Source organism: Trachinotus anak, unplaced genomic scaffold (assembly GCF_046630095.1).
Source record: "Trachinotus anak isolate AG129_WGS33_773 ecotype Australia unplaced genomic scaffold, CSIRO_AGI_Tana_v1 ptg000056l, whole genome shotgun sequence".
NCBI lineage: Eukaryota > Metazoa > Chordata > Actinopteri > Carangiformes > Carangidae > Trachinotus > Trachinotus anak.
Window position 1 is genome coordinate 477901 of NW_027273907.1, and position 19600 is coordinate 497500.

At 49.1% G+C, this 19600-nt stretch overlaps 41 non-coding genes and 9 pseudogenes across 41 annotated transcripts; all 50 read right to left on the bottom strand.

Annotated features, from left to right (window-relative positions):
• Positions 1–55: 55 nt before the first annotated feature.
• On the bottom strand, positions 56–174 carry LOC139616021 (5S ribosomal RNA). The gene has a single exon (XR_011687884.1). It is a non-coding gene; the product is annotated as a 5S ribosomal RNA (ribosomal RNA).
• A 272-nt stretch (positions 175–446) lies between these two features.
• LOC139615848 (5S ribosomal RNA) lies at positions 447–565 on the bottom strand. Its single transcript, XR_011687715.1, has one exon. It is a non-coding gene; the product is annotated as a 5S ribosomal RNA (ribosomal RNA).
• A 280-nt stretch (positions 566–845) lies between these two features.
• LOC139615524 (5S ribosomal RNA) lies at positions 846–964 on the bottom strand. Its single transcript, XR_011687408.1, has one exon. It is a non-coding gene; the product is annotated as a 5S ribosomal RNA (ribosomal RNA).
• A 272-nt stretch (positions 965–1236) lies between these two features.
• Positions 1237–1355, bottom strand: LOC139615744 (5S ribosomal RNA). Its single transcript, XR_011687617.1, has one exon. It is a non-coding gene; the product is annotated as a 5S ribosomal RNA (ribosomal RNA).
• Positions 1356–1635: 280 nt separating this feature from the next.
• Positions 1636–1754, bottom strand: LOC139616053 (5S ribosomal RNA). The gene has a single exon (XR_011687914.1). It is a non-coding gene; the product is annotated as a 5S ribosomal RNA (ribosomal RNA).
• A 272-nt stretch (positions 1755–2026) lies between these two features.
• On the bottom strand, positions 2027–2135 carry LOC139616195 (5S ribosomal RNA; annotated as a pseudogene).
• A 272-nt stretch (positions 2136–2407) lies between these two features.
• Positions 2408–2526, bottom strand: LOC139615905 (5S ribosomal RNA). Its single transcript, XR_011687769.1, has one exon. It is a non-coding gene; the product is annotated as a 5S ribosomal RNA (ribosomal RNA).
• A 272-nt stretch (positions 2527–2798) lies between these two features.
• Positions 2799–2917, bottom strand: LOC139615525 (5S ribosomal RNA). Its single transcript, XR_011687409.1, has one exon. It is a non-coding gene; the product is annotated as a 5S ribosomal RNA (ribosomal RNA).
• Positions 2918–3189: 272 nt separating this feature from the next.
• LOC139616050 (5S ribosomal RNA) lies at positions 3190–3308 on the bottom strand. The gene has a single exon (XR_011687911.1). It is a non-coding gene; the product is annotated as a 5S ribosomal RNA (ribosomal RNA).
• Positions 3309–3580: 272 nt separating this feature from the next.
• Positions 3581–3689, bottom strand: LOC139616263 (5S ribosomal RNA; annotated as a pseudogene).
• Positions 3690–3961: 272 nt separating this feature from the next.
• LOC139615526 (5S ribosomal RNA) lies at positions 3962–4080 on the bottom strand. The gene has a single exon (XR_011687410.1). It is a non-coding gene; the product is annotated as a 5S ribosomal RNA (ribosomal RNA).
• Positions 4081–4352: 272 nt separating this feature from the next.
• Positions 4353–4471, bottom strand: LOC139615527 (5S ribosomal RNA). The gene has a single exon (XR_011687411.1). It is a non-coding gene; the product is annotated as a 5S ribosomal RNA (ribosomal RNA).
• A 272-nt stretch (positions 4472–4743) lies between these two features.
• On the bottom strand, positions 4744–4862 carry LOC139615529 (5S ribosomal RNA). Its single transcript, XR_011687412.1, has one exon. It is a non-coding gene; the product is annotated as a 5S ribosomal RNA (ribosomal RNA).
• Positions 4863–5134: 272 nt separating this feature from the next.
• Positions 5135–5253, bottom strand: LOC139615530 (5S ribosomal RNA). The gene has a single exon (XR_011687413.1). It is a non-coding gene; the product is annotated as a 5S ribosomal RNA (ribosomal RNA).
• A 280-nt stretch (positions 5254–5533) lies between these two features.
• On the bottom strand, positions 5534–5652 carry LOC139615891 (5S ribosomal RNA). Its single transcript, XR_011687756.1, has one exon. It is a non-coding gene; the product is annotated as a 5S ribosomal RNA (ribosomal RNA).
• Positions 5653–5924: 272 nt separating this feature from the next.
• Positions 5925–6043, bottom strand: LOC139615763 (5S ribosomal RNA). The gene has a single exon (XR_011687635.1). It is a non-coding gene; the product is annotated as a 5S ribosomal RNA (ribosomal RNA).
• A 280-nt stretch (positions 6044–6323) lies between these two features.
• Positions 6324–6442, bottom strand: LOC139615531 (5S ribosomal RNA). Its single transcript, XR_011687414.1, has one exon. It is a non-coding gene; the product is annotated as a 5S ribosomal RNA (ribosomal RNA).
• A 272-nt stretch (positions 6443–6714) lies between these two features.
• LOC139615533 (5S ribosomal RNA) lies at positions 6715–6833 on the bottom strand. The gene has a single exon (XR_011687416.1). It is a non-coding gene; the product is annotated as a 5S ribosomal RNA (ribosomal RNA).
• A 272-nt stretch (positions 6834–7105) lies between these two features.
• Positions 7106–7224, bottom strand: LOC139615534 (5S ribosomal RNA). Its single transcript, XR_011687417.1, has one exon. It is a non-coding gene; the product is annotated as a 5S ribosomal RNA (ribosomal RNA).
• A 272-nt stretch (positions 7225–7496) lies between these two features.
• On the bottom strand, positions 7497–7615 carry LOC139615721 (5S ribosomal RNA). The gene has a single exon (XR_011687595.1). It is a non-coding gene; the product is annotated as a 5S ribosomal RNA (ribosomal RNA).
• Positions 7616–7887: 272 nt separating this feature from the next.
• On the bottom strand, positions 7888–8006 carry LOC139615764 (5S ribosomal RNA). Its single transcript, XR_011687636.1, has one exon. It is a non-coding gene; the product is annotated as a 5S ribosomal RNA (ribosomal RNA).
• Positions 8007–8286: 280 nt separating this feature from the next.
• LOC139615535 (5S ribosomal RNA) lies at positions 8287–8405 on the bottom strand. The gene has a single exon (XR_011687418.1). It is a non-coding gene; the product is annotated as a 5S ribosomal RNA (ribosomal RNA).
• Positions 8406–8677: 272 nt separating this feature from the next.
• On the bottom strand, positions 8678–8786 carry LOC139616294 (5S ribosomal RNA; annotated as a pseudogene).
• A 272-nt stretch (positions 8787–9058) lies between these two features.
• On the bottom strand, positions 9059–9177 carry LOC139615536 (5S ribosomal RNA). The gene has a single exon (XR_011687419.1). It is a non-coding gene; the product is annotated as a 5S ribosomal RNA (ribosomal RNA).
• Positions 9178–9449: 272 nt separating this feature from the next.
• LOC139615560 (5S ribosomal RNA) lies at positions 9450–9568 on the bottom strand. The gene has a single exon (XR_011687443.1). It is a non-coding gene; the product is annotated as a 5S ribosomal RNA (ribosomal RNA).
• Positions 9569–9840: 272 nt separating this feature from the next.
• LOC139615537 (5S ribosomal RNA) lies at positions 9841–9959 on the bottom strand. Its single transcript, XR_011687420.1, has one exon. It is a non-coding gene; the product is annotated as a 5S ribosomal RNA (ribosomal RNA).
• A 280-nt stretch (positions 9960–10239) lies between these two features.
• On the bottom strand, positions 10240–10358 carry LOC139615538 (5S ribosomal RNA). The gene has a single exon (XR_011687421.1). It is a non-coding gene; the product is annotated as a 5S ribosomal RNA (ribosomal RNA).
• A 272-nt stretch (positions 10359–10630) lies between these two features.
• LOC139615539 (5S ribosomal RNA) lies at positions 10631–10749 on the bottom strand. The gene has a single exon (XR_011687422.1). It is a non-coding gene; the product is annotated as a 5S ribosomal RNA (ribosomal RNA).
• Positions 10750–11021: 272 nt separating this feature from the next.
• LOC139615540 (5S ribosomal RNA) lies at positions 11022–11140 on the bottom strand. The gene has a single exon (XR_011687423.1). It is a non-coding gene; the product is annotated as a 5S ribosomal RNA (ribosomal RNA).
• Positions 11141–11412: 272 nt separating this feature from the next.
• On the bottom strand, positions 11413–11531 carry LOC139615541 (5S ribosomal RNA). The gene has a single exon (XR_011687424.1). It is a non-coding gene; the product is annotated as a 5S ribosomal RNA (ribosomal RNA).
• A 272-nt stretch (positions 11532–11803) lies between these two features.
• Positions 11804–11922, bottom strand: LOC139615542 (5S ribosomal RNA). The gene has a single exon (XR_011687425.1). It is a non-coding gene; the product is annotated as a 5S ribosomal RNA (ribosomal RNA).
• Positions 11923–12202: 280 nt separating this feature from the next.
• Positions 12203–12321, bottom strand: LOC139615544 (5S ribosomal RNA). Its single transcript, XR_011687427.1, has one exon. It is a non-coding gene; the product is annotated as a 5S ribosomal RNA (ribosomal RNA).
• A 272-nt stretch (positions 12322–12593) lies between these two features.
• LOC139615995 (5S ribosomal RNA) lies at positions 12594–12712 on the bottom strand. The gene has a single exon (XR_011687859.1). It is a non-coding gene; the product is annotated as a 5S ribosomal RNA (ribosomal RNA).
• A 272-nt stretch (positions 12713–12984) lies between these two features.
• Positions 12985–13093, bottom strand: LOC139616197 (5S ribosomal RNA; annotated as a pseudogene).
• A 272-nt stretch (positions 13094–13365) lies between these two features.
• LOC139615906 (5S ribosomal RNA) lies at positions 13366–13484 on the bottom strand. The gene has a single exon (XR_011687770.1). It is a non-coding gene; the product is annotated as a 5S ribosomal RNA (ribosomal RNA).
• A 272-nt stretch (positions 13485–13756) lies between these two features.
• On the bottom strand, positions 13757–13875 carry LOC139615545 (5S ribosomal RNA). Its single transcript, XR_011687428.1, has one exon. It is a non-coding gene; the product is annotated as a 5S ribosomal RNA (ribosomal RNA).
• A 280-nt stretch (positions 13876–14155) lies between these two features.
• Positions 14156–14274, bottom strand: LOC139615546 (5S ribosomal RNA). The gene has a single exon (XR_011687429.1). It is a non-coding gene; the product is annotated as a 5S ribosomal RNA (ribosomal RNA).
• Positions 14275–14546: 272 nt separating this feature from the next.
• On the bottom strand, positions 14547–14665 carry LOC139615547 (5S ribosomal RNA). Its single transcript, XR_011687430.1, has one exon. It is a non-coding gene; the product is annotated as a 5S ribosomal RNA (ribosomal RNA).
• A 272-nt stretch (positions 14666–14937) lies between these two features.
• On the bottom strand, positions 14938–15046 carry LOC139616301 (5S ribosomal RNA; annotated as a pseudogene).
• A 272-nt stretch (positions 15047–15318) lies between these two features.
• LOC139615548 (5S ribosomal RNA) lies at positions 15319–15437 on the bottom strand. Its single transcript, XR_011687431.1, has one exon. It is a non-coding gene; the product is annotated as a 5S ribosomal RNA (ribosomal RNA).
• Positions 15438–15709: 272 nt separating this feature from the next.
• On the bottom strand, positions 15710–15828 carry LOC139616577 (5S ribosomal RNA). The gene has a single exon (XR_011688239.1). It is a non-coding gene; the product is annotated as a 5S ribosomal RNA (ribosomal RNA).
• Positions 15829–16100: 272 nt separating this feature from the next.
• LOC139616032 (5S ribosomal RNA) lies at positions 16101–16219 on the bottom strand. The gene has a single exon (XR_011687894.1). It is a non-coding gene; the product is annotated as a 5S ribosomal RNA (ribosomal RNA).
• Positions 16220–16499: 280 nt separating this feature from the next.
• Positions 16500–16618, bottom strand: LOC139615549 (5S ribosomal RNA). Its single transcript, XR_011687432.1, has one exon. It is a non-coding gene; the product is annotated as a 5S ribosomal RNA (ribosomal RNA).
• Positions 16619–16890: 272 nt separating this feature from the next.
• LOC139615997 (5S ribosomal RNA) lies at positions 16891–17009 on the bottom strand. The gene has a single exon (XR_011687861.1). It is a non-coding gene; the product is annotated as a 5S ribosomal RNA (ribosomal RNA).
• A 272-nt stretch (positions 17010–17281) lies between these two features.
• LOC139616243 (5S ribosomal RNA) lies at positions 17282–17390 on the bottom strand (annotated as a pseudogene).
• Positions 17391–17670: 280 nt separating this feature from the next.
• LOC139616273 (5S ribosomal RNA) lies at positions 17671–17779 on the bottom strand (annotated as a pseudogene).
• A 272-nt stretch (positions 17780–18051) lies between these two features.
• Positions 18052–18160, bottom strand: LOC139616199 (5S ribosomal RNA; annotated as a pseudogene).
• Positions 18161–18432: 272 nt separating this feature from the next.
• LOC139616350 (5S ribosomal RNA) lies at positions 18433–18551 on the bottom strand. The gene has a single exon (XR_011688020.1). It is a non-coding gene; the product is annotated as a 5S ribosomal RNA (ribosomal RNA).
• A 272-nt stretch (positions 18552–18823) lies between these two features.
• On the bottom strand, positions 18824–18942 carry LOC139615673 (5S ribosomal RNA). Its single transcript, XR_011687550.1, has one exon. It is a non-coding gene; the product is annotated as a 5S ribosomal RNA (ribosomal RNA).
• A 272-nt stretch (positions 18943–19214) lies between these two features.
• LOC139616244 (5S ribosomal RNA) lies at positions 19215–19323 on the bottom strand (annotated as a pseudogene).
• Positions 19324–19600: the final 277 nt, after the last annotated feature.

Consider the following 19600-nt stretch of genomic DNA (forward strand, 5'->3'; position numbering starts at 1 on the left):
AGTGCTGTTTACTGAAGCAGCAGCGTCCTCTGTTGTTTGCACAGAAAAGTGAAAAAGCTTACAGCACCTGGTATTCCCAGGCGGTCTCCCACCTAAGTACTAACCAGGCCCGACCCTGCTTAGTTTCCGAGATCGGACGAGATCGGGCGTGCTCAGGGTGGTATGGCCGTAAGCCGCAGAGCAAGTGACAACTACCCCCTTTATACATGATGATCCACACCATCACAGACATGGCTGTGTATGTCAAGCGCGGGTGTCTTTGCTCGACTTTCTTTCTTTCTTTCTTTCTCTCAACTTGTCAACTGTGTAATGTGATAATATGAAAGTGTGGTTTGTGCACTGTGAGCTGAACTGTCTGCACAGTGATTGACAGTTGAGCAGTGGCACAGTCAGTGCTGTTTACTGAAGCAGCAGCGTCCTCTGTTGTTTGCACAGAAAAGTGAAAAAGCTTACAGCACCTGGTATTCCCAGGCGGTCTCCCATCCAAGTACTAACCAGACCCGACCCTGCTTAGCTTCCGAGATCGGACGAGATCGGGCGTGCTCAGGGTGGTATGGCCGTAAGCCGCAGAGCAAGTGACAACTACCCCCTTTATACATGATGATCCACACCATCACAGACATGGCTGTGTATGTCAAGCGCGGGTGTCTTTGCTTGACTTTCTTTCTTTCTTTCTTTCTCTCAACTTGTCAACTTGTCAACTGTGTAATGTGATAATATGAAAGTGTGGTTTGTGCACTGTGAGCTGAACTGTCTGCACAGTGATTGACAGTTGAGCAGTGGCACAGTCAGTGCTGTTTACTGAAGCAGCAGCGTCCTCTGTTGTTTGCACAGAAAAGTGAAAAAGCTTACAGCACCTGGTATTCCCAGGCGGTCTCCCATCCAAGTACTAACCAGGCCCGACCCTGCTTAGCTTCCGAGATCGGACGAGATCGGGCGTGCTCAGGGTGGTATGGCCGTAAGCCGCAGAGAAAGTGACAACTACCCCCTTTATACATGATGATCCACACCATCACAGACATGGCTGTGTATGTCAAGCACGGGTGTCTTTGCTCGACTTTCTTTCTTTCTTTCTTTCTCTCAACTTGTCAACTGTGTAATGTGATAATATGAAAGTGTGGTTTGTGCACTGTGAGCTGAACTGTCTGCACAGTGATTGACAGTTGAGCAGTGGCACAGTCAGTGCTGTTTACTGAAGCAGCAGCGTCCTCTGTTGTTTGCACAGAAAAGTGAAAAAGCTTACAGCACCTGGTATTCCCAGGCGGTCTCCCATCCAAGTACTAACCAGGCCCGACCCCGCTTAGCTTCCGAGATCGGACGAGATCGGGCGTGCTCAGGGTGGTATGGCCGTAAGCCGCAGAGCAAGTCACAACTACCCCCTTTATACATGATGATCCACACCATCACAGACATGGCTGTGTATGTCAAGCGCGGGTGTCTTTGCTTGACTTTCTTTCTTTCTTTCTTTCTCTCAACTTGTCAACTTGTCAACTGTGTAATGTGATAATATGAAAGTGTGGTTTGTGCACTGTGAGCTGAACTGTCTGCACAGTGATTGACAGTTGAGCAGTGGCACAGTCAGTGCTGTTTACTGAAGCAGCAGCGTCCTCTGTTGTTTGCACAGAAAAGTGAAAAAGCTTACAGCACCTGGTATTCCCAGGCGGTCTCCCACCCAAGTACTAACCAGGCCCGACCTTGCTTAGCTTCCGAGATCGGACGAGATCGGGCGTGCTCAGGTTGGTATGGCCGTAAGCCGCAGAGCAAGTGACAACTACCCCCTTTATACATGATGATCCACACCATCACAGACATGGCTGTGTATGTCAAGCGCGGGTGTCTTTGCTCGACTTTCTTTCTTTCTTTCTTTCTCTCAACTTGTCAACTGTGTAATGTGATAATATGAAAGTGTGGTTTGTGCACTGTGAGCTGAACTGTCTGCACAGTGATTGACAGTTGAGCAGTGGCACAGTCAGTGCTGTTTACTGAAGCAGCAGCGTCCTCTGTTGTTTGCACAGAAAAGTGAAAAAGCTTACAGCACCTGGTATTCCCAGGCGGTCTCCCATCCAAGTACTAACCAGGCCCGACCCTGCTTAGCTTCCGAGATCGGGCGTGCTCAGGGTGGTATGGCCGTAAGCCGCAGAGCAAGTGACAACTACCCCCTTTATACATGATGATCCACACCATCACAGACATGGCTGCGTATTTCAAGCGCGGGTGTCTTTGCTCGACTTTCTTTCTTTCTTTCTTTCTCTCAACTTGTCAACTGTGTAATGTGATAATATGAAAGTGTGGTTTGTGCACTGTGAGCTGAACTGTCTGCACAGTGATTGACAGTTGAGCAGTGGCACAGTCAGTGCTGTTTACTGAAGCAGCAGCGTCCTCTGTTGTTTGCACAGAAAAGTGAAAAAGCTTACAGCACCTGGTATTCCCAGGCGGTCTCCCATCCAAGTACTAACCAGGCCCGACCCTGCTTAGCTTCCGAGATCGGACAAGATCGGGCGTGCTCAGGGTGGTATGGCCGTAAGCCGCAGAGCAAGTGACAACTACCCCCTTTATACATGATGATCCACACCATCACAGACATGGCTGTGTATGTCAAGCGCGGGTGTCTTTGCTCGACTTTCTTTCTTTCTTTCTTTCTCTCAACTTGTCAACTGTGTAATGTGATAATATGAAAGTGTGGTTTGTGCACTGTGAGCTGAACTGTCTGCACAGTGATTGACAGTTGAGCAGTGGCACAGTCAGTGCTGTTTACTGAAGCAGCAGCGTCCTCTGTTGTTTGCACAGAAAAGTGAAAAAGCTTACAGCACCTGGTATTCCCAGGCGGTCTCCCATCCAAGTACTAACCAGGCCCGACCCTGCTTAGCTTCCGAGATCGGACGAGATCGGGCGTGCTCAGGGTGGTATGGCCGTAAGCCGCAGAGCAAGTGACAACTACCCCCTTTATACATGATGATCCACACCATCACAGACATGGCTGTGTATGTCAAGCGCGGGTGTCTTTGCTCGACTTTCTTTCTTTCTTTCTTTCTCTCAACTTGTCAACTGTGTAATGTGATAATATGAAAGTGTGGTTTGTGCACTGTGAGCTGAACTGTCTGCACAGTGATTGACAGTTGAGCAGTGGCACAGTCAGTGCTGTTTACTGAAGCAGCAGCGTCCTCTGTTGTTTGCACAGAAAAGTGAAAAAGCTTACAGCACCTGGTATTCCCAGGCGGTCTCCCACCCAAGTACTAACCAGGCCCGACCTTGCTTAGCTTCCGAGATCGGACAAGATCGGGCGTGCTCAGGGTGGTATGGCCGTAAGCCGCAGAGCAAGTGACAACTACCCCCTTTATACATGATGATCCACACCATCACAGACATGGCTGTGTATGTCAAGCGCGGGTGTCTTTGCTCGACTTTCTTTCTTTCTTTCTTTCTCTCAACTTGTCAACTGTGTAATGTGATAATATGAAAGTGTGGTTTGTGCACTGTGAGCTGAACTGTCTGCACAGTGATTGACAGTTGAGCAGTGGCACAGTCAGTGCTGTTTACTGAAGCAGCAGCGTCCTCTGTTGTTTGCACAGAAAAGTGAAAAAGCTTACAGCACCTGGTATTCCCAGGCGGTCTCCCATCCAAGTACTAACCAGGCCCGACCCTGCTTAGCTTCCGAGATCAGGCGTGCTCAGGGTGGTATGGCCGTAAGCCGCAGAGCAAGTGACAACTACCCCCTTTATACATGATGATCCACACCATCACAGACATGGCTGCGTATGTCAAGCGCGGGTGTCTTTGCTCGACTTTCTTTCTTTCTTTCTTTCTCTCAACTTGTCAACTGTGTAATGTGATAATATGAAAGTGTGGTTTGTGCACTGTGAGCTGAACTGTCTGCACAGTGATTGACAGTTGAGCAGTGGCACAGTCAGTGCTGTTTACTGAAGCAGCAGCGTCCTCTGTTGTTTGCACAGAAAAGTGAAAAAGCTTACAGCACCTGGTATTCCCAGGCGGTCTCCCATCCAAGTACTAACCAGGCCCGACCCTGCTTAGCTTCCGAGATCGGACGAGATCGGGCGTGCTCAGGGTGGTATGGCCGTAAGCCGCAGAGAAAGTGACAACTACCCACTTTATACATGATGATCCACACCATCACAGACATGGCTGTGTATGTCAAGCACGGGTGTCTTTGCTCGACTTTCTTTCTTTCTTTCTTTCTCTCAACTTGTCAACTGTGTAATGTGATAATATGAAAGTGTGGTTTGTGCACTGTGAGCTGAACTGTCTGCACAGTGATTGACAGTTGAGCAGTGGCACAGTCAGTGCTGTTTACTGAAGCAGCAGCGTCCTCTGTTGTTTGCACAGAAAAGTGAAAAAGCTTACAGCACCTGGTATTCCCAGGCGGTCTCCCATCCAAGTACTAACCAGGCCCGACCCTGCTTAGCTTCCGAGATCGGACGAGATCGGGCGTGCTCAGGGTGGTATGGCCGTAAGCCGCAGAGAAAGTGACAACTACCCCCTTTATACATGATGATCCACACCATCACAGACATGGCTGTGTATGTCAAGCGCGGGTGTCTTTGCTCGACTTTCTTTCTTTCTTTCTTTCTCTCAACTTGTCAACTGTGTAATGTGATAATATGAAAGTGTGGTTTGTGCACTGTGAGCTGAACTGTCTGCACAGTGATTGACAGTTGAGCAGTGGCACAGTCAGTGCTGTTTACTGAAGCAGCAGCGTCCTCTGTTGTTTGCACAGAAAAGTGAAAAAGCTTACAGCACCTGGTATTCCCAGGCGGTCTCCCATCCAAGTACTAACCAGGCCCGACCCTGCTTAGCTTCCGAGATCGGACGAGATCGGGCGTGCTCAGGGTGGTATGGCCGTAAGCCGCAGAGCAAGTGACAACTACCCCCTTTATACATGATGATCCACACCATCACAGACATGGCTGTGTATGTCAAGCGCGGGTGTCTTTGCTCGACTTTCTTTCTTTCTTTCTTTCTCTCAACTTGTCAACTGTGTAATGTTATAATATGAAAGTGTGGTTTGTGCACTGTGAGCTGAACTGTCTGCACAGTGACTGCCAGTTGAGCAGTGGCACAGTCAGTGCTGTTTACTGAAGCAGCAGCGTCCTCTGTTGTTTGCACAGAAAAGTGAAAAAGCTTACAGCACCTGGTATTCCCAGGCGGTCTCCCATCCAAGTACTAACCAGGCCCGACCCTGCTTAGCTTCCGAGATCGGACGAGATCGGGCGTGCTCAGGGTGGTATGGCCGTAAGCCGCAGAGCAAGTGACAACTACCCCCTTTATACATGATGATCCACACCATCACAGACATGGCTGTGTATGTCAAGCGCGGGTGTCTTTGCTTGACTTTCTTTCTTTCTTTCTTTCTCTCAACTTGTCAACTTGTCAACTGTGTAATGTGATAATATGAAAGTGTGGTTTGTGCACTGTGAGCTGAACTGTCTGCACAGTGATTGACAGTTGAGCAGTGGCACAGTCAGTGCTGTTTACTGAAGCAGCAGCGTCCTCTGTTGTTTGCACAGAAAAGTGAAAAAGCTTACAGCACCTGGTATTCCCAGGCGGTCTCCCACCCAAGTACTAACCAGGCCCGACCCTGCTTAGCTTCCGAGATCGGACGAGATCGGGCGTGCTCAGGGTGGTATGGCAGTAAGCCGCAGAGCAAGTGACAACTACCCCCTTTATACATGATGATCCACACCATCACAGACATGGCTGTGTATGTCAAGCGCGGGTGTCTTTGCTCGACTTTCTTTCTTTCTTTCTTTCTCTCAACTTGTCAACTGTGTAATGTGATAATATGAAAGTGTGGTTTGTGCACTGTGAGCTGAACTGTCTGCACAGTGATTGACAGTTGAGCAGTGGCACAGTCAGTGCTGTTTACTGAAGCAGCAGCGTCCTCTGTTGTTTGCACAGAAAAGTGAAAAAGCTTACAGCACCTGGTATTCCCAGGCGGTCTCCCATTCAAGTACTAACCAGGCCCGACCCTGCTTAGCTTCCGAGATCGGACGAGATCGGGCGTGCTCAGGGTGGTATGGCCGTAAGCCGCAGAGCAAGTGACAACTACCCCCTTTATACATGATGATCCACACCATCACAGACATGGCTGTGTATGTCAAGCGCGGGTGTCTTTGCTCGACTTTCTTTCTTTCTTTCTTTCTCTCAACTTGTCAACTTGTCAACTGTGTAATGTGAAAATATGAAAGTGTGGTTTGTGCACTGTGAGCTGAACTGTCTGCACAGTGATTGACAGTTGAGCAGTGGCACAGTCAGTGCTGTTTACTGAAGCAGCAGCGTCCTCTGTTGTTTGCACAGAAAAGTGAAAAAGCTTACAGCACCTGGTATTCCCAGGCGGTCTCCCATCCAAGTACTAACCAGGCCCGACCCTGCTTAGCTTCCGAGATCGGACGAGATCGGGCGTGCTCAGGGTGGTATGGCCGTAAGCCGCAGAGCAAGTGACAACTACCCCCTTTATACATGATGATCCACACCATCACAGACATGGCTGTGTATGTCAAGCGCGGGTGTCTTTGCTCGACTTTCTTTCTTTCTTTCTTTCTCTCAACTTGTCAACTGTGTAATGTGATAATATGAAAGTGTGGTTTGTGCACTGTGAGCTGAACTGTCTGCACAGTGATTGACAGTTGAGCAGTGGCACAGTCAGTGCTGTTTACTGAAGCAGCAGCGTCCTCTGTTGTTTGCACAGAAAAGTGAAAAAGCTTACAGCACCTGGTATTCCCAGGCGGTCTCCCATCCAAGTACTAACCAGGCCCGACCCTGCTTAGCTTCCGAGATCGGACGAGATCGGGCGTGCTCAGGGTGGTATGGCCGTAAGCCGCAGAGCAAGTGACAACTACCCCCTTTATACATGATGATCCACACCATCACAGACATGGCTGTGTATGTCAAGCGCGGGTGTCTTTGCTCGACTTTCTTTCTTTCTTTCTTTCTCTCAACTTGTCAACTGTGTAATGTGATAATATGAAAGTGTGGTTTGTGCACTGTGAGCTGAACTGTCTGCACAGTGATTGACAGTTGAGCAGTGGCACAGTCAGTGCTGTTTACTGAAGCAGCAGCGTCCTCTGTTGTTTGCACAGAAAAGTGAAAAAGCTTACAGCACCTGGTATTCCCAGGCGGTCTCCCATCCAAGTACTAACCAGGCCCGACCCTGCTTAGCTTCCGAGATCGGACGAGATCGGGCGTGCTCAGGGTGGTATGGCCGTAAGCCGCAGAGCAAGTGACAACTACCCCCTTTATACATGATGATCCACACCATCACAGACATGGCTGTGTATGTCAAGCGCGGGTGTCTTTGCTCGACTTTCTTTCTTTCTTTCTTTCTCTCAACTTGTCAACTGTGTAATGTGATAATATGAAAGTGTGGTTTGTGCACTGTGAGCTGAACTGTCTGCACAGTGATTGACAGTTGAGCAGTGGCACAGTCAGTGCTGTTTACTGAAGCAGCAGCGTCCTCTGTTGTTTGCACAGAAAAGTGAAAAAGCTTACAGCACCTGGTATTCCCAGGCGGTCTCCCACCCAAGTACTAACCAGGCCCGACCCTGCTTAGCTTCCGAGATCGGACGAGATCGGGCGTGCTCAGGGTGGTATGGCCGTAAGCCGCAGAGCAAGTGACAACTACCCCCTTTATACATGATGATCCACACCATCACAGACATGGCTGTGTATGTCAAGCGCGGGTGTCTTTGCTCGACTTTCTTTCTTTCTTTCTTTCTCTCAACTTGTCAACTGTGTAATGTGATAATATGAAAGTGTGGTTTGTGCACTGTGAGCTGAACTGTCTGCACAGTGATTGACAGTTGAGCAGTGGCACAGTCAGTGCTGTTTACTGAAGCAGCAGCGTCCTCTGTTGTTTGCACAGAAAAGTGAAAAAGCTTACAGCACCTGGTATTCCCAGGCGGTCTCCCATTCAAGTACTAACCAGGCCCGACCCTGCTTAGCTTCCGAGATCGGACGAGATCGGGCGTGCTCAGGGTGGTATGGCCGTAAGCCGCAGAGCAAGTGACAACTACCCCCTTTATACATGATGATCCACACCATCACAGACATGGCTGTGTATGTCAAGCGCGGGTGTCTTTGCTCGACTTTCTTTCTTTCTTTCTTTCTCTCAACTTGTCAACTTGTCAACTGTGTAATGTGAAAATATGAAAGTGTGGTTTGTGCACTGTGAGCTGAACTGTCTGCACAGTGATTGACAGTTGAGCAGTGGCACAGTCAGTGCTGTTTACTGAAGCAGCAGCGTCCTCTGTTGTTTGCACAGAAAAGTGAAAAAGCTTACAGCACCTGGTATTCCCAGGCGGTCTCCCATCCAAGTACTAACCAGGCCCGACCCTGCTTAGCTTCCGAGATCGGACGAGATCGGGCGTGCTCAGGGTGGTATGGCCGTAAGCCGCAGAGCAAGTGACAACTACCCCCTTTATACATGATGATCCACACCATCACAGACATGGCTGTGTATGTCAAGCGCGGGTGTCTTTGCTTGACTTTCTTTCTTTCTTTCTTTCTCTCAACTTGTCAACTGTGTAATGTGATAATATGAAAGTGTGGTTTGTGCACTGTGAGCTGAACTGTCTGCACAGTGATTGACAGTTGAGCAGTGGCACAGTCAGTGCTGTTTACTGAAGCAGCAGCGTCCTCTGTTGTTTGCACAGAAAAGTGAAAAAGCTTACAGCACCTGGTATTCCCAGGCGGTCTCCCATCCAAGTACTAACCAGGCCCGACCCTGCTTAGCTTCCGAGAACGGGCGTGCTCAGGGTGGTATGGCCGTAAGCCGCAGAGCAAGTGACAACTACCCCCTTTATACATGATGATCCACACCATCACAGACATGGCTGTGTATGTCAAGCGCGGGTGTCTTTGCTCGACTTTCTTTCTTTCTTTCTTTCTCTCAACTTGTCAACTGTGTAATGTGATAATATGAAAGTGTGGTTTGTGCACTGTGAGCTGAACTGTCTGCACAGTGATTGACAGTTGAGCAGTGGCACAGTCAGTGCTGTTTACTGAAGCAGCAGCGTCCTCTGTTGTTTGCACAGAAAAGTGAAAAAGCTTACAGCACCTGGTATTCCCAGGCGGTCTCCCATCCAAGTACTAACCAGGCCCGACCCTGCTTAGCTTCCGAGATCGGACGAGATCGGGCGTGCTCAGGGTGGTATGGCCGTAAGCCGCAGAGCAAGTGACAACTACCCCCTTTATACATGATGATCCACACCATCACAGACATGGCTGTGTATGTCAAGCGCGGGTGTCTTTGCTCGACTTTCTTTCTTTCTTTCTTTCTCTCAACTTGTCAACTGTGTAATGTGATAATATGAAAGTGTGGTTTGTGCACTGTGAGCTGAACTGTCTGCACAGTGATTGACAGTTGAGCAGTGGCACAGTCAGTGCTGTTTACTGAAGCAGCAGCGTCCTCTGTTGTTTGCACAGAAAAGTGAAAAAGCTTACAGCACCTGGTATTCCCAGGCGGTCTCCCATCCAAGTACTAACCAGGCCCAACCCTGCTTAGCTTCCGAGATCGGACGAGATCGGGCGTGCTCAGGGTGGTATGGCCGTAAGCCGCAGAGCAAGTGACAACTACCCCCTTTATACATGATGATCCACACCATCACAGACATGGCTGTGTATGTCAAGCGCGGGTGTCTTTGCTCGACTTTCTTTCTTTCTTTCTTTCTCTCAACTTGTCAACTGTGTAATGTGATAATATGAAAGTGTGGTTTGTGCACTGTGAGCTGAACTGTCTGCACAGTGATTGACAGTTGAGCAGTGGCACAGTCAGTGCTGTTTACTGAAGCAGCAGCGTCCTCTGTTGTTTGCACAGAAAAGTGAAAAAGCTTACAGCACCTGGTATTCCCAGGCGGTCTCCCATCCAAGTACTAACCAGGCCCGACCCTGCTTAGCTTCCGAGATCGGACGAGATCGGGCGTGCTCAGGGTGGTATGGCCGTAAGCCGCAGAGCAAGTGACAACTACCCCCTTTATACATGATGATCCACACCATCACAGACATGGCTGTGTATGTCAAGCGCGGGTGTCTTTGCTCGACTTTCTTTCTTTCTTTCTTTCTCTCAACCTGTCAACTTGTCAACTGTGTAATGTGAAAATATGAAAGTGTGGTTTGTGCACTGTGAGCTGAACTGTCTGCACAGTGATTGACAGTTGAGCAGTGGCACAGTCAGTGCTGTTTACTGAAGCAGCAGCGTCCTCTGTTGTTTGCACAGAAAAGTGAAAAAGCTTACAGCACCTGGTATTCCCAGGCGGTCTCCCATCCAAGTACTAACCAGGCCCGACCCTGCTTAGCTTCCGAGATCGGACGAGATCGGGCGTGCTCAGGGTGGTATGGCCGTAAGCCGCAGAGAAAGTGACAACTACCCCCTTTATACATGATGATCCACACCATCACAGACATGGCTGTGTATGTCAAGCGCGGGTGTCTTTGCTCGACTTTCTTTCTTTCTTTCTTTCTCTCAACTTGTCAACTGTGTAATGTGATAATATGAAAGTGTGGTTTGTGCACTGTGAGCTGAACTGTCTGCACAGTGATTGACAGTTGAGCAGTGGCACAGTCAGTGCTGTTTACTGAAGCAGCAGCGTCCTCTGTTGTTTGCACAGAAAAGTGAAAAAGCTTACAGCACCTGGTATTCCCAGGCGGTCTCCCATCCAAGTACTAACCAGGCCCGACCCTGCTTAGCTTCCGAGATCGGACGAGATCGGGCGTGCTCAGGGTGGTATGGCCGTAAGCCGCAGAGCAAGTGACAACTACCCCCTTTATACATGATGATCCACACCATCACAGACATGGCTGTGTATGTCAAGCGCGGGTGTCTTTGCTCGACTTTCTTTCTTTCTTTCTTTCTCTCAACTTGTCAACTGTGTAATGTGATAATATGAAAGTGTGGTTTGTGCACTGTGAGCTGAACTGTCTGCACAGTGATTGACAGTTGAGCAGTGGCACAGTCAGTGCTGTTTACTGAAGCAGCAGCGTCCTCTGTTGTTTGCACAGAAAAGTGAAAAAGCTTACAGCACCTGGTATTCCCAGGCGGTCTCCCATCCAAGTACTAACCAGGCCCGACCCTGCTTAGCTTCCGAGATCGGACGAGATCGGGCGTGCTCAGGGTGGTATGGCCGTAAGCCGGAGAGCAAGTGACAACTACCCCCTTTATACATGATGATCCACACCATCACAGACATGGCTGTGTATGTCAAGCGCGGGTGTCTTTGCTCGACTTTCTTTCTTTCTTTCTTTCTCTCAACTTGTCAACTGTGTAATGTGATAATATGAAAGTGTGGTTTGTGCACTGTGAGCTGAACTGTCTGCACAGTGATTGACAGTTGAGCAGTGGCACAGTCAGTGCTGTTTACTGAAGCAGCAGCGTCCTCTGTTGTTTGCACAGAAAAGTGAAAAAGCTTACAGCACCTGGTATTCCCAGGCGGTCTCCCATCCAAGTACTAACCAGGCCCGACCCTGCTTAGCTTCCGAGATCGGACGAGATCGGGCGTGCTCAGGGTGGTATGGCCGTAAGCCGGAGAGCAAGTGACAACTACCCCCTTTATACATGATGATCCACACCATCACAGACATGGCTGTGTATGTCAAGCGCGGGTGTCTTTGCTCGACTTTCTTTCTTTCTTTCTTTCTCTCAACTTGTCAACTGTGTAATGTGATAATATGAAAGTGTGGTTTGTGCACTGTGAGCTGAACTGTCTGCACAGTGATTGACAGTTGAGCAGTGGCACAGTCAGTGCTGTTTACTGAAGCAGCAGCGTCCTCTGTTGTTTGCACAGAAAAGTGAAAAAGCTTACAGCACCTGGTATTCCCAGGCGGTCTCCCATCCAAGTACTAACCAGGCCCGACCCTGCTTAGCTTCCGAGATCGGACGAGATCGGGCGTGCTCAGGGTGGTATGGCCGTAAGCCGGAGAGCAAGTGACAACTACCCCCTTTATACATGATGATCCACACCATCACAGACATGGCTGTGTATGTCAAGCGCGGGTGTCTTTGCTTGACTTTCTTTTTTTCTTTCTTTCTCTCAACTTGTCAACTTGTCAACTGTGTAATGTGATAATATGAAAGTGTGGTTTGTGCACTGTGAGCTGAACTGTCTGCACAGTGATTGACAGTTGAGCAGTGGCACAGTCAGTGCTGTTTACTGAAGCAGCAGCGTCCTCTGTTGTTTGCACAGAAAAGTGAAAAAGCTTACAGCACCTGGTATTCCCAGGCGGTCTCCCATCCAAGTACTAACCAGGCCCGACCCTGCTTAGCTTCCGAGATCGGACGAGATCGGGCGTGCTCAGGGTGGTATGGCCGTAAGCCGCAGAGAAAGTGACAACTACCCCCTTTATACATGATGATCCACACCATCACAGACATGGCTGTGTATGTCAAGCGCGGGTGTCTTTGCTCGACTTTCTTTCTTTCTTTCTTTCTCTCAACTTGTCAACTGTGTAATGTGATAATATGAAAGTGTGGTTTGTGCACTGTGAGCTGAACTGTCTGCACAGTGATTGACAGTTGAGCAGTGGCACAGTCAGTGCTGTTTACTGAAGCAGCAGCGTCCTCTGTTGTTTGCACAGAAAAGTGAAAAAGCTTACAGCACCTGGTATTCCCAGGCGGTCTCCCACCCAAGTACTAACCAGGCCCGACCCTGCTTAGTTTCCGAGATCGGACGAGATCGGGCGTGCTCAGGGTGGTATGGCCGTAAGCCGCAGAGCAAGTGACAACTACCCCCTTTATACATGATGATCCACACCATCACAGACATGGCTGTGTATGTCAAGCGCGGGTGTCTTTGCTCGACTTTCTTTCTTTCTTTCTTTCTCTCAACTTGTCAACTGTGTAATGTGATAATATGAAAGTGTGGTTTGTGCACTGTGAGCTGAACTGTCTGCACAGTGATTGACAGTTGAGCAGTGGCACAGTCAGTGCTGTTTACTGAAGCAGCAGCGTCCTCTGTTGTTTGCACAGAAAAGTGAAAAAGCTTACAGCACCTGGTATTCCCAGGCGGTCTCCCATCCAAGTACTAACCAGGCCCGACCCTGCTTAGCTTCCGAGATCGGGCGTGCTCAGGGTGGTATGGCCGTAAGCCGCAGAGCAAGTGACAACTACCCCCTTTATACATGATGATCCACACCATCACAGACATGGCTGCGTATGTCAAGCGCGGGTGTCTTTGCTCGACTTTCTTTCTTTCTTTCTTTCTCTCAACTTGTCAACTGTGTAATGTGATAATATGAAAGTGTGGTTTGTGCACTGTGAGCTGAACTGTCTGCACAGTGATTGACAGTTGAGCAGTGGCACAGTCAGTGCTGTTTACTGAAGCAGCAGCGTCCTCTGTTGTTTGCACAGAAAAGTGAAAAAGCTTACAGCACCTGGTATTCCCAGGCGGTCTCCCATCCAAGTACTAACCAGGCCCGACCCTGCTTAGCTTCCGAGATCGGACAAGATCGGGCGTGCTCAGGGTGGTATGGCCGTAAGCCGCAGAGCAAGTGACAACTACCCCCTTTATACATGATGATCCACACCATCACAGACATGGCTGTGTATGTCAAGCGCGGGTGTCTTTGCTCGACTTTCTTTCTTTCTTTCTTTCTCTCAACTTGTCAACTGTGTAATGTGATAATATGAAAGTGTGGTTTGTGCACTGTGAGCTGAACTGTCTGCACAGTGATTGACAGTTGAGCAGTGGCACAGTCAGTGCTGTTTACTGAAGCAGCAGCGTCCTCTGTTGTTTGCACAGAAAAGTGAAAAAGCTTACAGCACCTGGTATTCCCAGGCGGTCTCCCATCCAAGTACTAACCAGGCCCGACCCTGCTTAGCTTCCGAGATCGGACGAGATCGGGCGTGCTCAGGGTGGTATGGCCGTAAGCCGCAGAGCAAGTGACAACTACCCCCTTTATACATGATGATCCACACCATCACAGACATGGCTGTGTATGTCAAGCGCGGGTGTCTTTGCTTGACTTTCTTACTTTCTTTCTTTCTCTCAACTTGTCAACTTGTCAACTGTGTAATGTGAAAATATGAAAGTGTGGTTTGTGCACTGTGAGCTGAACTGTCTGCACAGTGATTGACAGTTGAGCAGTGGCACAGTCAGTGCTGTTTACTGAAGCAGCAGCGTCCTCTGTTGTTTGCACAGAAAAGTGAAAAAGCTTACAGCACCTGGTATTCCCAGGCGGTCTCCCATCCAAGTACTAACCAGGCCCGACCCTGCTTAGCTTCCGAGATCGGACGAGATCGGGCGTGCTCAGGGTGGTATGGCCGTAAGCCGCAGAGCAAGTGACAACTACCCCCTTTATACATGATGATCCACACCATCACAGACATGGCTGTGTATGTCAAGCGCGGGTGTCTTTGCTCGACTTTCTTTCTTTCTTTCTTTCTCTCAACTTGTCAACTGTGTAATGTGAAAATATGAAAGTGTGGTTTGTGCACTGTGAGCTGAACTGTCTGCACAGTGATTGACAGTTGAGCAGTGGCACAGTCAGTGCTGTTTACTGAAGCAGCAGCGTCCTCTGTTGTTTGCACAGAAAAGTGAAAAAGCTTACAGCACCTGGTATTCCCAGGCGGTCTCCCATCCAAGTACTAACCAGGCCCGACCCTGCTTAGCTTCCGAGATCGGACGAGATCGGGCGTGCTCAGGGTGGTATGGCCGTAAGCCGCAGAGCAAGTGACAACTACCCCCTTTATACATGATGATCCACACCATCACAGACATGGCTGTGTATGTCAAGCGCGGGTGTCTTTGCTCGACTTTCTTTCTTTCTTTCTTTCTCTCAACTTGTCAACTGTGTAATGTGATAATATGAAAGTGTGGTTTGTGCACTGTGAGCTGAACTGTCTGCACAGTGATTGACAGTTGAGCAGTGGCACAGTCAGTGCTGTTTACTGAAGCAGCAGCGTCCTCTGTTGTTTGCACAGAAAAGTGAAAAAGCTTACAGCACCTGGTATTCCCAGGCGGTCTCCCATCCAAGTACTAACCAGGCCCGACCCTGCTTAGCTTCCGAGATCAGGCGTGCTCAGTGTGGTATGGCCGTAAGCCGCAGAGCAAGTGACAACTACCCCCTTTATACATGATGATCCACACCATCACAGACATGGCTGCGTATGTCAAGCGCGGGTGTCTTTGCTCGACTTTCTTTCTTTCTTTCTTTCTCTCAACTTGTCAACTGTGTAATGTGATAATATGAAAGTGTGGTTTGTGCACTGTGAGCTGAACTGTCTGCACAGTGATTGACAGTTGAGCAGTGGCACAGTCAGTGCTGTTTACTGAAGCAGCAGCGTCCTCTGTTGTTTGCACAGAAAAGTGAAAAAGCTTACAGCACCTGGTATTCCCAGGCGGTCTCCCATCCAAGTACTAACCAGGCCCGACCCTGCTTAGCTTCCGAGATCGGACGAGATCGGGCGTGCTCAGGGTGGTATGGCCGTAAGCCGCAGAGCAAGTGACAACTACCCCCTTTATACATGATGATCCACACCATCACAGACATGGCTGTGTATGTCAAGCGCGGGTGTCTTTGCTCGACTTTCTTTCTTTCTTTCTTTCTCTCAACTTGTCAACTGTGTAATGTGATAATATGAAAGTGTGGTTTGTGCACTGTGAGCTGAACTGTCTGCACAGTGATTGACAGTTGAGCAGTGGCACAGTCAGTGCTGTTTACTGAAGCAGCAGCGTCCTCTGTTGTTTGCACAGAAAAGTGAAAAAGCTTACAGCACCTGGTATTCCCAGGCGGTCTCCCATCCAAGTACTAACCAGGCCCGACCCTGCTTAACTTCCGAGATCGGACGAGATCGGGCGTGCTCAGGGTGGTATGGCCGTAAGCCGCAGAGCAAGTGACAACTACCCCCTTTATACATGATGATCCACACCATCACAGACATGGCTGTGTATGTCAAGCGCGGGTGTCTTTGCTCGACTTTCTTTCTTTCTTTCTTTCTCTCAACTTGTCAACTGTGTAATGTGAAAATATGAAAGTGTGGTTTGTGCACTGTGAGCTGAACTGTCTGCACAGTGATTGACAGTTGAGCAGTGGCACAGTCAGTGCTGTTTACTGAAGCAGCAGCGTCCTCTGTTGTTTGCACAGAAAAGTGAAAAAGCTTACAGCACCTGGTATTCCCAGGCGGTCTCCCATCCAAGTACTAACCAGGCCCGACCCTGCTTAGCTTCCTAGATCGGACGAGATCGGGCGTGCTCAGGGTGGTATGGCTGTAAGCCGGAGAGCAAGTGACAACTACCCCCTTTATACATGATGATCCACACCATCACAGACATGGCTGTGTACGTCAAGCGCGGGTGTCTTTGCTTGACTTTCTTTTTTTCTTTCTTTCTCTCAACTTGTCAACTTGTCAACTGTGTAATGTGATAATATGAAAGTGTGGTTTGTGCACTGTGAGCTGAACTGTCTGCACAGTGATTGACAGTTGAGCAGTGGCACAGTCAGTGCTGTTTACTGAAGCAGCAGCGTCCTCTGTTGTTTGCACAGAAAAGTGAAAAAGCTTACAGCACCTGGTATTCCCAGGCGGTCTCCCATCCAAGTACTAACCAGGCCCGACCCTGCTTAGCTTCCGAGATCGGACGAGATCGGGCGTGCTCAGGGTGGTATGGCCGTAAGCCGCAGAGAAAGTGACAACTACCCCCTTTATACATGATGATCCACACCATCACAGACATGGCTGTGTATGTCAAGCGCGGGTGTCTTTGCTCGACTTTCTTTCTTTCTTTCTTTCTCTCAACTTGTCAACTGTGTAATGTGATAATATGAAAGTGTGGTTTGTGCACTGTGAGCTGAACTGTCTGCACAGTGATTGACAGTTGAGCAGTGGCACAGTCAGTGCTGTTTACTGAAGCAGCAGCGTCCTCTGTTGTTTGCACAGAAAAGTGAAAAAGCTTACAGCACCTGGTATTCCCAGGCGGTCTCTCATCCAAGTACTAACCAGGCCCGACCCTGCTTAGCTTCCGAGATCGGACGAGATCGGGCGTGCTCAGGGTGGTATGGCCGTAAGCCGCAGAGCAAGTGACAACTACCCCCTTTATACATGATGATCCACACCATCACAGACATGGCTGTGTATGTCAAGCGCGGGTGTCTTTGCTCGACTTTCTTTCTTTCTTTCTTTCTCTCAACTTGTCAACTGTGTAATGTGATAATATGAAAGTGTGGTTTGTGCACTGTGAGCTGAACTGTCTGCACAGTGATTGACAGTTGAGCAGTGGCACAGTCAGTGCTGTTTACTGAAGCAGCAGCGTCCTCTGTTGTTTGCACAGAAAAGTGAAAAAGCTTACAGCACCTGGTATTCCCAGGCGGTCTCCCATTCAAGTACTAACCAGGCCCGACCCTGCTTAGCTTCCGAGATCGGGCGTGCTCAGGGTGGTATGGCCGTAAGCCGCAGAGCAAGTGACAACTACCCCCTTTATACATGATGATCCACACCATCACAGACATGGCTGTGTATGTCAAGCGCGGGTGTCTTTGCTCGACTTTCTTTCTTTCTTTCTTTCTCTCAACTTGTCAACTTGTCAACTGTGTAATGTGATAATATGAAAGTGTGGTTTGTGCACTGTGAGCTGAACTGTCTGCACAGTGATTGACAGTTGAGCAGTGGCACAGTCAGTGCTGTTTACTGAAGCAGCAGCGTCCTCTGTTGTTTGCACAGAAAAGTGAAAAAGCTTACAGCACCTGGTATTCCCAGGCGGTCTCCCATCCAAGTACTAACCAGGCCCGACCCTGCTTAGCTTCCAAGATCGGGCGTGCTCAGGGTGGTATGGCCGTAAGCCGCAGAGCAAGTGACAACTACCCCCTTTATACATGATGATCCACACCATCACAGACATGGCTGTGTATGTCAAGCGCGGGTGTCTTTGCTCGACTTTCTTTCTTTCTTTCTTTCTCTCAACTTGTCAACTGTGTAATGTGATAATATGAAAGTGTGGTTTGTGCACTGTGAGCTGAACTGTCTGCACAGTGATTGACAGTTGAGCAGTGGCACAGTCAGTGCTGTTTACTGAAGCAGCAGCGTCCTCTGTTGTTTGCACAGAAAAGTGAAAAAGCTTACAGCACCTGGTATTCCCAGGCGGTCTCCCATCCAAGTACTAACCAGGCCCGACCCTGCTTAGCTTCCGAGATCGGGCGTGCTCAGGGTGGTATGGCCGTAAGCCGCAGAGCAAGTGACAACTACCCCCTTTATACATGATGATCCACACCATCACAGACATGGCTGTGTATGTCAAGCGCGGGTGTCTTTGCTCGACTTTCTTTCTTTCTTTCTTTCTCTCAACTTGTCAACTGTGTAATGTGATAATATGAAAGTGTGGTTTGTGCACTGTGAGCTGAACTGTCTGCACAGTGATTGACAGTTGAGCAGTGGCACAGTCAGTGCTGTTTACTGAAGCAGCAGCGTCCTCTGTTGTTTGCACAGAAAAGTGAAAAAGCTTACAGCACCTGGTATTCCCAGGCGGTCTCCCATCCAAGTACTAACCAGGCCCGACCCTGCTTAACTTCCGAGATCGAACGAGATCGGGCGTGCTCAGGGTGGTATGGCCGTAAGCCGCAGAGCAAGTGACAACTACCCCCTTTATACATGATGATCCACACCATCACAGACATGGCTGTGTATGTCAAGCGCGGGTGTCTTTGCTCGACTTTCTTTCTTTCTTTCTTTCTCTCAACTTGTCAACTGTGTAATGTGATAATATGAAAGTGTGGTTTGTGCACTGTGAGCTGAACTGTCTGCACAGTGATTGACAGTTGAGCAGTGGCACAGTCAGTGCTGTTTACTGAAGCAGCAGCGTCCTCTGTTGTTTGCACAGAAAAGTGAAAAAGCTTACAGCACCTGGTATTCCCAGGCGGTCTCCCATCCAAGTACTAACCAGGCCCGACCCTGCTTAGCTTCCGAGATCTGACGAGATCGGGCGTGCTCAGGGTGGTATGGCCGTAAGCCGCAGAGCAAGTGACAACTACCCCTTTTATACATGATGATCCACACCATCACAGACATGGCTGTGTATGTCAAGCGCGGGTGTCTTTGCTCGACTTTCTTTCTTTCTTTCTTTCTCTCAACTTGTCAACTGTGTAATGTTATAATATGAAAGTGTGGTTTGTGCACTGTGAGCTGAACTGTCTGCACAGTGACTGCCAGTTGAGCAGTGGCACAGTCAGTGCTGTTTACTGAAGCAGCAGCGTCCTCTGTTGTTTGCACAGAAAAGTGAAAAAGCTTACAGCACCTGGTATTCCCAGGCGGTCTCCCATTCAAGTACTAACCAGGCCCGACCCTGCTTAGCTTCCGAGATCGGGCGTGCTCAGGGTGGTATGGCCGTAAGCCGCAGAGCAAGTGACAACTACCCCCTTTATACATGATGATCCACACCATCACAGACATGGCTGTGTATGTCAAGCGCGGGTGTCTTTGCTCGACTTTCTTTCTTTCTTTCTTTCTCTCAACTTGTCAACTTGTCAACTGTGTAATGTGATAATATGAAAGTGTGGTTTGTGCACTGTGAGCTGAACTGTCTGCACAGTGATTGACAGTTGAGCAGTGGCACAGTCAGTGCTGTTTACTGAAGCAGCAGCGTCCTCTGTTGTTTGCACAGAAAAGTGA